We start from the raw sequence: 16,835 nt of genomic DNA, 5'->3' as shown, positions 1-16,835 counted from the left end.
TGGAATTGAACTATCAGAGTCAACCAACCTTGACCAGATCAAACGGTACTACATTTAAGGAGGCCATCTTTGGTCGAATCAATTTTCTTGCTACCCAGTTCAATATCTCATTTCTCAGCCCTTTGCAGCATTTTCAAAAAAAAATGATGCATTTTTCTTTCTCAGCCCGATTACCTAACCTAGGGGAGGGAAAAACTCGAACTACGTCTTGGTCTGATCCCAAAATTCTGGGGTACGTAGGCAACCTGAGAAGTTACTTCACGCTCGACCACATCAAAATAAAAAAATAGATTCCCCGACAAAGAAAAAATCTAAAAAGAAAAAAAATTCAAAAGAAAAAGAAATATTGTCAGAGTGGGGAAGAAAATTCAAGGAAAAAAGAAAATAATTTAAAAAGAAATGCCACACAAGGGGTATTTGGATTTTTGATCTTCAAAATTCCTTTTTTTTATGCCTAGTCCTAAGCCTACCTATAAAAGTCCTCCTAAGTACTGTGTGAAAAAATTCAAGGAAGGTAGTAAATCATGATCAGACAGTAACTCCAGAAGTTCAGAAGGGAAGAAGAAGAAAAAAAAGTCTGCTAAGTTGAAAACCCGAAAAGGGCGACTTAGGAAAAAATTAAGGCAAGCTCGCAAGATTGAAAATCTGAAAGGACGACCTTGGCAACAATCAGAGCAAAGAAAAAAGAAAAAAAATTGTAAGCTCGCTAGAAAGAAAACCTAAAAAGGCGATCTAGACAAAAGCTAGAGCATGCTCGCTAGATTGAAAACTTGAAAAGGCAATCTAGGCAAAACTTAGAGCAATCAAAAAAAAATCTCAGTTGAGTTGAAAAGCTGAAAAGACAGTCCGAGCAGAAACATCAGAAGTCTGAATGATCAAGTTTCAGTTTGAATCAAATATAGACTCAGGGGATACAAGTATCTTGTGTATGATTGATCTGAAGAGTTTCATGTCCCTAAGCGAACCGACGGGGAGAAAGAATAAATTCTATGATGAATTTCATAAAGAAATATTTTGTTCCAATTTCTTTGAGCCTGACTCAAAATCTTCAATGAAAAATGTCAAAATTAAAAGTTAAACCTTTATTGCGCTTACGGTAATCAAGGATTTCAAATTTTCATAACAAGGGCACTTCATTTTTCTAAAGAGTACAGTTTCCCCCCTTACACTAGGGGCATTTGTTTTCAAATTATGTTCAATTATCCCCAGTGCAATGTTCCCTGTCAAACTAGGCGCATTTTGGTTCTGAAACCTGGTCAACTCCAACCCCAAAGGATAAGGTTAACTTTAAATTAAAGGTTACCCTCTTGATAACAATTTCGAAAACTCCTAAGATTCAAAGAAGTTAAATTGTTTACCGGACCTTTATAAAATCCAGTTTTTTATTTACCAAAAAAAAAATGCAAGGTTAATCGCCTGTTTGTTCCTCGAAAATTAGTTCATTACTCTTTCACCCTCGGTAGGTAGAGTAGGACTCTCAAAAAGCTTAGTTCATTACTCTTTCACTCCGAGTAGGTAGAGTAGGACTCTCAAAAAGCTTAGTTCATTACTCTTTCACTCCGAGTAGGTAGAGTAGAACTTCCCAAAAAAATTAGTTCATTACTCTTTCACCCTGGGCAGGTAGAGTAAGAACCTCAAAAAGCTTAGTTCATTACTCTTTCACTCCGAGTAGGTAGAGTAGAACTTCCCAAAAAAATTAGTTCATTGCTCTTTCACCCTGAGCAGGTAGAGTAGGACTCCCAAAAAAAAAATTAGTTCATTACTCTTTCACTCCGAGTAGGTAGAGTAGAACTTCCCAAAACAATTAGTTCATTGCTCTTTCACCCTAGGCAGGTAGAGTAGGACTCCCAAAAAAAATTAGTTCATTATTCTTTCACTCCGAGTAGGTAGAGTAGAACTTCTCAAAAAAATTAGTTCATTACTCTTTCACCCTGGGCAGGTAGAGTAGGACTCTCAAAAAAATTAGTTCATTACTCTTTCACTCCGAGTAAGTAGAGTAGAACTTCTCAAAAAAATTAGTTCATTACTCTATCACCCTGGGCAGGTAGAGTAGGACTCTCAAAAAAATTAGTTCATTACTCTTTCACCCTGAGCAGGTAGAGTAGGACTCTCAAAAAAATTAGTTAATTACTCTTTCACTCCGAGTAGGTAGAGTAGAACTTCCCAAAACAAATTAGTTCATTATTCTTTCACCCTAGACAGGTAGAGTAGGATTCTCAAAAAGTTTAGTTCATTATTATTTCACTTCGAGTAAGTAAAGTAGAACTTTCCAAATAAATAAATAAATAGTTCATTACTCTTTCACTCCGGGTAGGTAGAGTAGAACTTCCCAAAAAAAATTAGTGCAGTACTTTTTCATTCTGAGTAGGTAGAGTAAGACTCTCAAAAACTATAAATTCATTACTCTTTCACCTATAGTAGGTAAAGTAGGACATTTAACTTTCTCCCAACTTTTGCTCAGATTTTTCTCAAATATCATTCAAATTTTCTCGAGTTTTGTTTTACTCAGATTCTACTCACTTTCACACAATGCACACATTTGTACATTTGTTTCATTACTCAAGGAGAATTTTTTAAAATTCAAGGATCTGACATTGCAAGTGAGAGCTCGAGCTCAAGGACCTGACATTTTAGTTCGGGGAGAGTTTTATCCTCAATGATCCGAATACCTCGACGAATTGCTAAATAAGGATGCAAAATGATCTATCACTAGCTTTGGCATTCAGATATCGCACTATCTACCAAAATAGATTTTCTATCTAGTTTGTTTCAACCCTCGGCCAAAGAGGGGCATCTGTAGACACCCCATTTTTGCATTCGCCTGATTAATCAACTCGTCAACCCGATCGCAATGATTCCCAATGATGAATGTTATTTCCATTGCTTTATTTTGTTATCAGAAATATTTCAGAAATCCAGATGAGGTATCTCGCACTAACAAAGCCTTAGAAAACACGCTACGCTAGAAAAATACGACCCCCAAAACATATAAATCATCATCTTACAGACTAAAAATAAGCTTAACGATAAAAATCACTAAAAATGATCAAATTACCAAAATACCCCTAATATCAAAACAACCCTAGAGCCTACGTTACGATTAGGAAAACTCATTCAAACACATAAAATAACAAATCGAAACCAAATAAATCATTTCGTCAATTTTAACAGAATTTAACAAAATTACAAAAATGCCCATCATAAAGTTCACGATCATTTCACACAAAAAAAAACTTCATAAATGATACAAACCAATATTTGCATTGAATACCTTACGAAAAATCGATTCTAAAACATCCTGGAACATAAAAAACTGACTTAAAACGTGAAAAGTCCTTTCCGGGGGTAAAACGATAATTTCACAATTTTCATAATTAAAAATTTCAAAATTAATAAATAAAACATTAAATAATTAAAGTGAAATATTAATGAAATTAATTTAAAATTTTGAATTAAAAAAATCGATCAATCGAGCTCTCATGGAAAATTGTTGAGGGTTCGTGATATATTTCTTTAAGGACCCCTCCATTTGGGGGTCCAAAGAATTAAAGATATAATAAAGAAGGGTTCTCCAAAAAATTAAAGTCAATCAAGCAAGACTAAGGTCAAGGTATTAAAGTCAATCAAGTGAGACTAAAGTCAAAATTAAAGTCAATTAAGCAAGACTGAAGTCAAGATATTAAAAGTCAATCAATTAAGACTAAAGTCAAAATATTAAAAGTCAATCAAATAAGACCAAAAGTCAAAATCATAATAGAATTCTAATTAAATAATAACTCTATCTAATAGAGTTCTAACTAAAACACAACTCCACCTAAAATAATTCTAATTAAAACACAACTCTACCTAAAACAATTCTAACTAAAATACAACTCTAACTAAAAGAATTATAATCAAACACTAATTCTATCTAAATCAACCCTTAAAAAATATATAAATAGAGGTCCTCACACCCTATTTTAGTATCAAATCATAAACCCTAAGAGAAGTAGGTCAAAAACCCCCATAACCTCCCATAAACCCTAGTTTTGGAGTCCCAACTCCTTACCTAACATCCCTTCTTCAATTTTAGCCTTAAAAATACCTAAAAACCCTTCAAAAACACCCCAAAACCCATAATAAACTTGAAGAATCCAGATAAAAAAGAGATACCTTACCTCGGAGATCAGAAATCAAATCCGGAGACAGAACGAAGCAAGGAATACGGTACAAGGAGCAGTTTTTATCGGATCTGAGGGAACAAGGTCTTTGCTATCGGAAAGGTATAATTTCTTACTTTTTTTTATTATCTAATTTTCTTTTAGCAATATAACTTATTTGGGAAATTAGTAGAGATCGGCTTTGGCCGGGCAGGGTTGGTGCCTAACACCTTCCAACCCCGTAACATGATCCCCGAATTTAGTTTTTTTTTCTGTTCTAGATTAGTTCTTTATCCGTTTAGAGTCATTGATAGGTTCTTAGACCATAATAACTAGGTGGCGACTCCCAAATCTCAAGGGTCAAAAGTGGATCCGCGCACCCCGTGGATCGAAGGCGCTTTCACCTAGTCATGAGAGTTCAAGTGAGAAAGATGATGATGAATCTTCTCACATGGAAGCTATGCATCTATTGAATGCAATGAAACAGACCTCTAAGACTCAGAAGATCCGTCAGCGTAAGGGTCTCATGTATGTTGATGTGAAAATTGGTGGTAAGACCACCCAGGCAATGGTTGATACGGGAGCTACGCATAGCTTTATTGCCCCTACAAAGGCGAAGCACCTCAATATCCAGCTCGAAAAGGATTCAAGACGTATGAAAATTGTTAACTCCGAGGCCACTCCTATACAAGGGTCGGCCAAGTCCATGGCCGTCAAGATAGGCACATGGAGGGGTAAGCTAGATCTACTCACAGTTCCACTCGATGAGTTCCGAGTCATCATTGGGATGGACTTTTTACGACAGAACAGGGCCGTTCCGATGCCATTCGCCAATACTTTGAGCTTACTAGGTGAAAGTTCAAGCTTCATTCCTCTCTCTATAGGTAAAAAAGAGGGAAAAATGATCTCAGCCCTTCAGTTGAAGAAAGGTGAGCAAACGTATCTTGCTACCTTACGAGTTGAACCTGATGATCAGGATCATAGTTCAACTTCCCCATTGATCAAGTAAGTCTTAACAGAATTTGATGATGTGATGCCAGAAGAGCTCCCAAAGGCCCTACCGTCACGTAGGCCAATTGATCATCAGATTGAACTAGTACCTGGTGCCAAGCCTCCTGTAAAGGGGCCATACACGATGAGTCCTCCGGAACTAGCTGAGCTACGCAAGCAACTTGATGGACTTCTAGAGTTTGGATTTATCAGACCTTCGAAGGCACCTTATGGGGCACCTATTTTATTCCAGAAGAAACATGATGGGTCATTGCGACTTTGTGTAGACTACCGAGCACTGAACAAGGTTACCGTCAATAATAAGTATCTGATTCTACTGATTGTAGATTTGTTTGATCAACTTGGGACAGCCAAGTATTTTTTCAAGTTGGATTTGAGATCAGGGTACTATCAAGTATGGGTTGCAGATAGAGATGAGCCAAAAACTACCTGTTCTACCAGGTATGGTGCTTATGAGTTCTTAGTCATGCCCTTCGGCCTTACGAACACACCTGCGACATTCTGCACCTTGATGAATGACCTCTTCAGACAGTACCTCGACAAGTTTGTTGTGGTATATCTTGATGATATCGTAGTATACAGTTCTACCTTAGAATAGCACATTCAACATTTACGCAAGGTATTCCAAGTGTTTTGCAACAATCAATTGTATGTCAAGCTAGAGAAGTGTTCATTCGTTCAAGAGCAGATTATGTTTCTTGGCCACGTTGCGGGTAATGGACAGATTCGGATAGACATGGAGAAAGTGCGAGCTATTGATGAATGGAAAATCCCTTCTACTGTCACAGAACTCAGGTCATTCCTCGGTCTTGTGAACTATTATCGACGTTTCGTCCAAAGTTATTCCAAAAGGATCACACCTCTCACAGACCTGTTGAAGAAAGATCACACTTGGTCCTGGTCGAACAAGTATCATGAGACGTTTGAAGACCTCAAGCTTGCTGTTATGCAAGACCCTGTCTTAGCTCTACCCGACATCACCAAACCGTTTGAAGTTCAGACAGATGCATCTGACTTTGCTATTAGAGGAGTGTTGTTACAAGATGGACATCCGCTTGGTTATAAAAGTCGGAAGTTCAATGATGCTGAGAGACATTATACTGCACAGGAAAAAGAGTTGTTAGCCGTCGTCCACTATTTGAGAGTTTGGAGACATTATTTGTTGGGATCACAAGTTCATGTGAAAACCGATAATGTGGTCGTGAGCCATTTCCAAACTTAGAAGAAGTTGACACCAAAACAGGCTCGTTGGCAAGAGTTCCTCGCAGAGTTTGACTTGACCTTGGTTACAAGCCAGGAAAGAACAATAGCATAACCGATGCCCTGAGTCACAAAGCAGAGCTAGCAGCACTTCAGCGACAAGTTTCTCAAGTTATCAACACTTTACAACAGAGAATTCATGATGGTTTGAACAATGATCCCCAGGTGAAGGCCATATTGGATATGGTGCAGAAGGGGAAAACACGCTGTTTCTGGCTTCGGGATGGGTTGTTATATACTACCAAAAGCCGCATGTTTGTTTCACGTGCAGACGGGCTAAGACGAGAACTGATAAGAGAGTGTCACGACACTCCATGGGCTGGCCATCCGGGCTAGCGCCGCACATTAGCTCTCTTGGAACGAGGATACTACTGGCCGAACATTCGAAATGTGTTAGATTATGTGAGGACCTGCCTCATTTGCCAGCAAGACAAGATCGAGCGCGACAAACCAATTGGGCTACTGGAACTACTTCCAGTTCTCCAAAGGCCTTGGGAAAGTATTTCTATGGACTTTGTCTCAGGTTTGCTGAAGGTTGCAGAGTATGGGTCCATCCTTATGGTTGTGGACCGTTTCTCCAAATATGTTATATTTATACCGACCTCGACATATTGCTCAGCAGAAGAAACAGCGCACTTGTTCCTTAAGCATGTCATCAAGTATTGGGGTGTGCCCAAGAACATCATTAGCGATAGAGATTCAAGATTTACAAGGAGATTCTAGACCGAATTGTTCAGATTTCTTGGGTCTAGCTTGACTTTTCGACCAACGGACATCCTCAAACAGATGGGCAGACTGAAAGATTTAATGCCATGTTGGAGGAGTATCTCAGGCATTTTGTCACTACCAACCAGAAGGACTGGGCGAATCTCCATGATGTCGCACAGTTCTGTTTCAACCTTCAGAAGAACTCTTCCTCCAACAAGAGTCCTTTTGAACTTTTTACTGGCCAACAACCTTTAAGTCCCCATACTATTATTTCAGGATATCAGGGACAGTGTCCAAGGGCGTACAAGTTTGCTAAGTTTTGGCAGGACAACAATGAAATTGCCAGATCTTACCTTGAAAAAGCGTCGAAGCAGATGAAGAAATGGGCTGATGGACATCGTCGACCAGATCGTTTCAAAGTTGGTGACTTAGTTCTACTCAAGATAGATCAGTTGAGAAGGTTCAACCGAGTACAGCGAGCACACAGGGGACTACTACAGCGTTATGAAAGTCCAATGTTCATCCTCTCTCGAGTCGGCAAGGTCTCCTACAAGCTGAAGTTATCGCACTGGTTACGCAACATCCACCCTATCTTCCATGCCAGTTGTCTCAAGTCATTCCATGCAAATCCAGCACACAGCATTTCAACACGTTCACCTTCTCGTTCAACAATCCAGCCGGAACATGTTGTCGACAAAGTTCTCGTCGAACGTCAAGTCAGCAGCAGTTCAAGCAAGCAACAGCACTTGGAGTACTTCGTCACATAGAAGAACATGCCAGAATGTGAAGCCACCTGGGAAAGAGCAAAGAACCTACAGCCATTCAAGAAGAAGATTGAAGAGTTTGTCAGGGACAATACGACGAGGGCGTCTGCAAAATAGGTGGGGGAGACTGTAACAGCCATGTACTCTGACACCTAGAGTTTAGGTGTAGCTCGCCCCGGAGTCACCCGGGAGCCCCCATGTAATACTATGTAAGGCTCGTTATGAAGCCATGTCAGCCCCCATACCAGGGCATATCTGTTAGCTTAGGGTACATGTCAACCCCGTGTCAGGGCACACTTGTTAGCTTAATGCCATTTCTGTAATAAGGAAGTATGACCGGCCTCCACTTTTGATGTTTCCTTCTGGAAACCTGGGAAACACTTAGCGTACTCTTTGTAGGAAGGGTGTCAGTGATATCCCAATCCCCGACCTACACCCACATTGTTAAAGCCTTGAAGCCCAACTCCATGGAAGTTTCGCGTGTCATAGGATCATCTATTGCTTGTAACGCATCTATTACTTTTGTAACGCATTACAACGTGTAACCAATATTATATCAACAAAATTGCCTGTGGGCTTTGCCTCGTGTTGCCTCATTTACTTGTTTGCTAGCTACGTGTGTGTGGTGTACGATCATTTTACAGGCTTGCAAGTGGATTTGACCTCCTTGGGCCGCACGACCTCGTTTCGAAAGAATACGGCCGTGACACCGTGTCATGATCATAAGTTACGCTAGTATTCGAACAAATCTTATTCTAAAGTCCCCAAATGCCTTTCTATTTATCCCATTTATTTTTCATTTGTCATATATCATAGTAAACATCAATTTTTTTAAACTCCCTCACTAGAATTCCATATGCAATCTTGTCAAGAACTTTATGTGCTCTCCTTCTCTTTTTAACTAATTGGTAACATATTTCGACCCATACTTCATGTTGTTTGGATGTCCAATCTATTTTCTCACCCTTGGAATTTGTATCCTCCATCTGACAATGATAAAAAAGGATTTCAAAAAACCCATTAAATCTTATTTAAAAATCAATCACATGAAAATATATAAATCCAAAAAAATCGTATGTCGTTAACAAGATCCAAATTAAAAACTACTTAACAAATATTACTTTCTTAAATCATTTTAAAAAATGCTAATATATCCAAATGCAAGAAAAATCATGGATCCACACCCTAGGGTTTAATGGTTTGAGATAATCAACCAAAATTAAAAATAACAGTAGATCTCTCGAAATTGAGCATAAATTCATTATAGCAAACAGAAGCACTTGAAAAATGAAACATTGAGTACAAAATCTAAACATATTATCAAGGCCTAAATCTTTTAAGTTCCATGCAATCAATTATAACCAATTTTTCTTTCTACAAGTTCTGTTGAATTCCTCATAAACCAATAAAATTATCTAAAAAATAAAAAAAAGGAAGAAAATTACTAGGGATGGTCAAATTGAACCTCACATCAAAGTTACAAGGTGGTTTGAATAAATAGAGAATAAAACTTTGATCGAAATTACATGGTGGTTTAATCAAAAATAGATTTGTGCGGAGTTTACACGGTGGCAAGGTTAGTACAAGGCCTTTGTGACAATATTACAACTAGGGATGGTTAGATCGAATGGTTTAAGCAAGATTCACAAAGGACTCACATCAATATTGTACCCAAAAAAGAAATTTTACTTACCTATAGAATAGATTGGAGTTAAACTTAGCATTTGGCATCGTTCGAAGCTCCCAACGGCAATGGAAATGGCTATAATGGCTGTTGGGGTAGTTGAAGGTTAGGGATGTGTGAGGGTTAGGACTACGTGAGAAAATGATGTGTAGGGTTCTGTTGAAGAAAAAGAGGGTAAAATTAGATAGAGATATAAATTTATAAATCTAAAAATTATAAGGGTATGTTTGATTGCATGGAAAGTGACTTTCCATGGAATTTGAAATCCATGGAAAAATAGTGGTGGAAAATAAGTAGGGTTGGAAAATCAAATTCCATTTTTTGATTTTACTTGGATAAAATCATGAAAAAATATATGAGAAAAAAGAAGAAGGGAAGATGAGGAGGAAGAGGGAGGGGGTAGGATGTGGCTACGACGATGGTGACGGTGAAGGTAAGTAAAGAAGAAGAAGGGAGAACGTGATGGTGATTGTGACGGCGGTCGAGGTAAGTGAGGAAGAAGATGATGAGGAAGATGGGGGGAAGACGTGGTAGTGGTGGTGGTGGAGGAGGTAAGAGATGGAAAAGAAGGAGAAGAAGAGAGAGAGAGAAAAGGTAGTCGGAGATGGTGATGATAGAGCCGGAGACGGCGACGATGATGACGATGACGATGAGATTAGTGTAATGGTGATGGTAGTAGTAAGAAAGAAGAAGATATGAATGGGAAAAAATTGGGGGTGGAAAATATGGTTGGATTTCACTTTCCCACCTATATAGGTGGGAAAGTGAAATCCATGTTTTGGTGGACTTTTTAATTGGGGTGAAAAATGAATTTTCATTCCCATGTGCAATCAAACACTTGAAAAATGTCATTTTCTATGGAAATTGATTTTCTACCCTATTTTCCATGTGCAATCAAACATGACCTAAGGTTCATTTCGATCAATTTAAGTAAGTTGTTTATTCAATGTGAGCTTCCCATAAATGCAATTTGTAAAAGCAACCTACAACCATTTTTAATATTTACTTTTACAAAAAAAAACAAGTTTGCGACATACATTTTTGTTACCAAACGTCAATCACAATTAAAAAAGTGCTTTAAAGTCGCAAAAATTTGCATGTAAAATCGTTATCAAATACCCACATAATATTGACGCGTTGAGAACAATTTGTCAACCCTATATGGTAGCTAATTCAACACATGTAACACTTTTGGTATTCTTGAAAACATTGGTACTTATTTAGAAAATCTTTGTAAATAAAGCATTAATTGGACATTAATTGGAAAGGGAATTAAAAACCCAAGAGTCATGTTGGAGTGACCTCAATATTAGACCTCATACTGCACATCTTGACATGAAAGTGGATGGGAATCATAAATGCTTTTTCACTCGTATCTCGAGGAAAGCATCTATGGCTCCCAAACACTTTCACGTCAGAGTGTGCGATGTGAGGTCACTGTAGGCACCAAAATTTTGAGGAGGCTTTTACAAATTTTGTAAATAAAAAATGAAGTCCCTAAAGATATAAATGGACTTCACATTCAAATTGGGGGTCCATTAATCGGGACGGGCCTCATATGGATTGGATCTAGGTTTTTGCAAATAAAGCTCATGATCCAACAAATCCAAGTGATCCATATTAAATATTGGGCCTTATACCCAAATAAATGAGTTTGGCCCAATAATAATCCATAGAATCCTTGAAAATTGGATTTGGACAAATTTAGCCTTTAAACAAATCAATTAAACCTCTTAGAGTTAGGGTATAATTGGAAAGCTAAATTATCTTTAAGTCTATAAATACAAGAGCCTCTCTCATTGAGAGGAGATCTGGATCACTTTCTCTCAGAAGACAGAAGTTCTCCCTCTGGAGAAGAAGAAGTTCTCAAACACTCCTCTAGAGACAAAGTAAAGTTCTTCAAAGATTTAGACTCCGACTAAAAAGAAGATCAAGCATAAAGTCATTCTCCGGAAGTCAAAGAAACATTTGCAACCAATAAAGCGCGAAGTCCGAAGAGAAGAAAATCTACAAAAGCTTCTACAAAGATTAAGCACAAAACAAAGCCATTACCCAAGCAATCTTCTCAGTCGATAAAACGCGAAGCCCGGAGATAAGAAAAGCTACAAACATGACCATCACTATTTTTGTACTTAACTGTTAATTAAAAGAAACACTAAGATCTGTATCTCCTTTTTATCAAAAATCAATAAAATAATTTACGATCATATTTCACAAATCTTGAGGTAGATCTGTTGAAATTTATTTTCTACAGTCACTTCAGCGTTATTGAAACCCAATAACCAAAAAAATATACAAAAAGCTTTTCTAAACAACAACAAAATCAACTTTGTTTTTGTGTTTTGAAAGGGTTAAAATATTTTTCTCAGTTACGTAATCAAATAATTATGCATCCACTTATCTTTCATTCAATTACGTAGTCAATTCTTTACAATATGCATCCTAGAAAAAGCTCTCTCAACATTGACAACGGCAAATAGTAGGATTAGCTCAATGCGATGAGTAAGTAAACAAAAATTTTTGATAACCATAAACTTAGAAACATCAAACCTAAAAATTTAATAACAACAATAGAAAAAAAAAACCCTTAAGTAGCTAAACTTATAAAACTAGAAACCTAATAAAATAAACTGATAATGTCTTTGATTTACAATTAGGGTCTAAATCTCCTTAAACATGTTACAGAAAGACGTTCTTAAAATGGTGAAAGCTTTTAACAGAGTTCATAGCTTTCTCTTCAACATGTAGCAAGAGAAAGAAATAGAAGAAAAGTTCATTCATGAATGAGAGAGAGAAAGAGATAAAGAACATGTTTGTTTCCTTTATATTGATGCTCTTCAACTTCATATCACCAAAGGAAAAAAAATTTAACGTTCTCTTCTAAAGTGAAATAATTGGTTATTCTCACCCTAGTCACCTTATTTTTCTTTTTAATAGGGTGCAATAAGTAAAAGTTGGGGTGCCAATAGCAGTTGTTAAAAAATTGGGCTGGGACAGTTTCCCTCCTCAACCCTATGGTTTCTCTCGCTTGGTTTTTGATGTTAGGATCAAATCTTGCTATGCTTTAGTGCAATCCTAAGGCACAGACATAGTTAGAAAATTGTTGTACGAAAAAAATGTGTCACGAGATTAATTTGATTACAATTTGGATTATGCATTTAGTAGTTCATTTAAAAATTTAGTCAAAAAGTCAAAGAATAGTAAAGATGCAATACGAGAATGGTTCGAGTATAATTCGAAGAAAATTTTCAAAAATTCATGCTTATACATATTAAATATTTTACAGTACTCATATCCACATATTTACAGAAGTCCCATATCATTTTAAGGTTTCTTGTTTAAAATGACAGTTTACCTTCTCTATTGAAGAAACAAGTAAATAATACCCAATGGAGACTAAATTAAAATAAAATTAGAAAACACTTACAGTGATGTATACGAAAAAATTAAAAAAAAAAAATTGAATGTGATCGAGACTAAAGCTTAATTCTATCTCCTTAAAACAATATTCACCCTGCACTGATGCTCATAGTTTCTCGCAATTGTCTCCCAAGATATAACGATCTCCTTGCAATAGTAACACTTCAAACCACAAGAACAACGAAACAACTATGATTTGCACGCAATCTCTCTTTATGAAATTAGTATGAAGAATAATCAAAAAAAAATTCTGTAAAAATGCAATTAAAGATGGACTATAAATAGAAGAAACATGGCAGTTAAACACTTGTTCATGGAGGAACATGACTGTTGGAAAGAAACACCTATTAACATTTAATGCACCTCTTTGAAGAAGTGCATAACTCTTAGAAAATATATTGTAACTCTTAACAATTTTCTGTCTACATTACTGTTATGAACAGGTTTTGTAACTACCCATGAGATTGTTGGTATGAACCCAGATTTTCTAATTTGAGACAAACCCAAACTCTAATTTATCCTTCATTATTCCAATACTTTCCTAACAAAACCCTGAACGTGCACTTCTTCAGATTGAGACGCATCATATACTCCCTTAATCGAGAGAATGTCTCCTCCAGATGATCCATATGGACCTCCGACCGCTTACTTTTTACGAGCATATCGTCTATGTATACTTTTATGGTGTCATTAAACTTATCTTCAAACATCTTGGTAACCAATCTCTGATACGTAGCCCCTGCATTCTTCAAACCTAACGACATCACCTTAGAACAGAAAAGTCATTGCTCCGTGATAAAGGCAGTCTTCTCTTGATCCTCAAGAGCAAACTGGACTTGGCTATATCCTGAATATCTATCCATGAAAGAAAGTCTTTCGTGCCTAGTTGTGGCATCCACTAACTGATCTATCCTTGAAAGAGGAAATCCATCCTTTGGATATGCCTTGTTGAGATTAGTGAAATCAATACAAACCCACACCCAACCATCCTTCTTTGGTACTGCCACTATGTTTGCGATCCAAGGTATGTACTACACTTCTTGAATGAATCTAGCCTCCAGTAACTTCGCCACCTCCTCATTAACCGCTTGCCTCAGCCTTAATGCTAACCTCTGAGATTCATGTTAAACAGGTCAGAACCCAAGGTCCACGTGCTAATGATGACTTGTGATCTGTAGATCTATACACGGCATATCTCCCACTGACCATGCAAAGACATCCTTATTTTTTCTCAAGAACTCCCACCATCTTTCTATTTTTTTCCTCTTTCATATTTGACCCTACAAAGGTCCAGTGTATACCTTTTTCCCTAAGTCAAGCTTCTCCACCTATTCTATCGCTAACATCTGTTCTGCCAACGACTCCTATAATTGTTATTGATCATTACCCTTAGGTGGGTAGGGTTTCAGTTCTTCAATTCAATTCTCATGATTCCCCTTCTCCTTCCTTTAGTGCATTGGTGAAACAGTTCCGAGCTACTACCTGGTCTCCCCTGATCTTCATAGGCACTTCACTGATCAAGAAGTGTATACCTAATGATAAGTTAAAGGCACAGCCTTCATTGAATGTATCCACCTCCTCTCCAGTATGGTGTTATACGCTGAGCTGGCCTCTACTACCACGAACCTGGTCATTACCACCTTTGACTCTACTACTACGAGTAGGGTGATTTCCCCAGCTGGTATTATGGTCTTTTCGTTGAACCCATACACACTGAGCTCCACCTATTCTAATCTTCCGAGCACTCCTATCCACTCAACTACCGAGAAACAAAATGTTTATTGTATTCCCAACGTCGATGAGGATCTTCTTCAAACCAATTGTCCCTACTGCCAACTTAACAACCAGGGCGTCGTTGTATGGGCTGCTTACATCTTTCAAGTCATCTTGAGTAAATAATGTTGTTTTACTTCCCTAGATTGAATCGGGTACCCGAGACACAGTTGCCCCCTTTATAACTTGGTAAACCTCCCTCTTATTTTGTGACTTCCTAACCTTAGTACGATGCCAAATTCCGACTACCTTATCATAACCAAATTCTCCGACGATTGTGTTGACCACTCTCCAACCTCTATCCTCATATGTAAAGGTGTCAATGGATAGTCGAAATCCGAATTTGAATTCGAAAAATCAGATATTATCCGAAATTTTCGGATATCAGATTCGGATTCGAATGTCATTTTAACATTCGAATGAGTTTCATATACGAATTCGGATATTGCGATATCCGATTCGATAATATCCGCTCTGATAATAATATATATATTATGTATTTATGTTTTACAACAAAACTTTTATATATGTATATATATGGTGTTATGTATTCATGTCATACAACAAAATTTTATTTTTAAAACTTTATCTTCTCTCAACCACCTTAAAAATAAAACATGAAGAACCAAACGACGTAACCAGGCACATAACGGTGGGTTCCGATCAAACTTCGTAACCACCGTCTTCTCCGGTCGGCGAGCATCAGGTACCTATTCTCTCTTTCTCTCCAATCTAAACCAGTCGGAGTGATTTTTCGAAGAAAATATGTGGGTTTCAACTGTATGAACTCCAACACGTCTTCTCCGGCCGGCAAGCATCAAGGTACATATTCTCTCTCTCTCTCTCTCTCTCTCTCTCTCTCTCTCTCTCTCTCTCTCTCTCTCTCTCTCTCGGATTTGAACCAGTCGGAGTGATTTTTCGGATGAAATCTATGGGTTTCGACTGTGCGAACTCCGACAGATTGAGGATGATGGTATTTTGTAAGATTTTTTATCGAATCGGATATCCGATATATTTTTCGGATTCAAATTCGAATGTTTGTTAGGGATATCCGATCGGATTCGAATTCGAATTCAGATAGTATTATTTTTTTTCATATTCGAATTCAGATATAGCACTATCTGATCGGATACCTATCTATTGACAGCCCTACTCATATGCTAGCGGTTCCCTCGAAGGCAAGGGTGGAGGATCTTGTCTCCTAGACTCCCCCGTTGTCGTCGTCACATATCATCTGAGCTTCCCTTAGTCTATCATGTTTCAATCTCCAACTATCATCAGTCAGATGAACTTCCACCTTATGGTACTCACAATACAATTTTTCCCCCTTCCCTCGATAATTCGGAGGTGGTGGTACAAAATTCGGGTCTTCTTTATACACTTCAATATTTCTGAGGATCTCTTCGTCAAAGGCGCCAGGACCCTTCTTAAGTTCCATGAACTCCGACCTATAACCTTCCTTGCCTTTTTCATATCCGCCCATTTTTCTTCCTTCATCTTTATTTTCAAATCCTATTTTGGTCGGGATAACAATATGTACTATTGGACCTACCTCTCAAGCCCTGCTCTTCAAAGTTTCCTCCAGAGTGATGTATTTTCAATCATAACGTACAGATCCTCCGACCTTTCTAAAGAGTTAGTGAGAAGCTACTCATGCAACCTTGTTCCTGGTACGGCCGCATTGACATAAGCCTGGATAACCATGCCATCATCAGGGTTCTCGATCAACAACAGATGAGTGCAAAACTGAGCCGTGAAAGCATGGATGCTTTCCCTCTCTTCCTACCTTAAGTACAATAGCACATTGACATTGACCTTCATGCGCCTGTTGTGAATATACTGAACTACGAAGAGCTCCTCCAACTATTGAAAGTTTTCAACTAAACCTTGTGGCAAACCTTGGAACCAGGTGATAGCTCCCAACTTTAGAGTGGATGGGAACATCTTGCAAGTAAGCGGGTCATTACCCTAATAAAGAATCATCAGGTTCTTGTAGTGCATGACGTGCTCTACAGGGTCCTTAGTTCCTTCGAAAGAATCGACCTTGGGCATGTAAAACTTCCTCGGTAACTCGAA

The sequence above is a fragment of the Akebia trifoliata genome, chromosome 12 (assembly GCF_017979445.1).
Source record: "Akebia trifoliata isolate Shusen 1 chromosome 12, ASM1797944v1, whole genome shotgun sequence".
NCBI lineage: Eukaryota > Viridiplantae > Streptophyta > Magnoliopsida > Ranunculales > Lardizabalaceae > Akebia > Akebia trifoliata.
The sequence above is the reverse complement of the archived record's forward strand: the minus strand, read 5'-3'. Positions refer to the sequence as shown.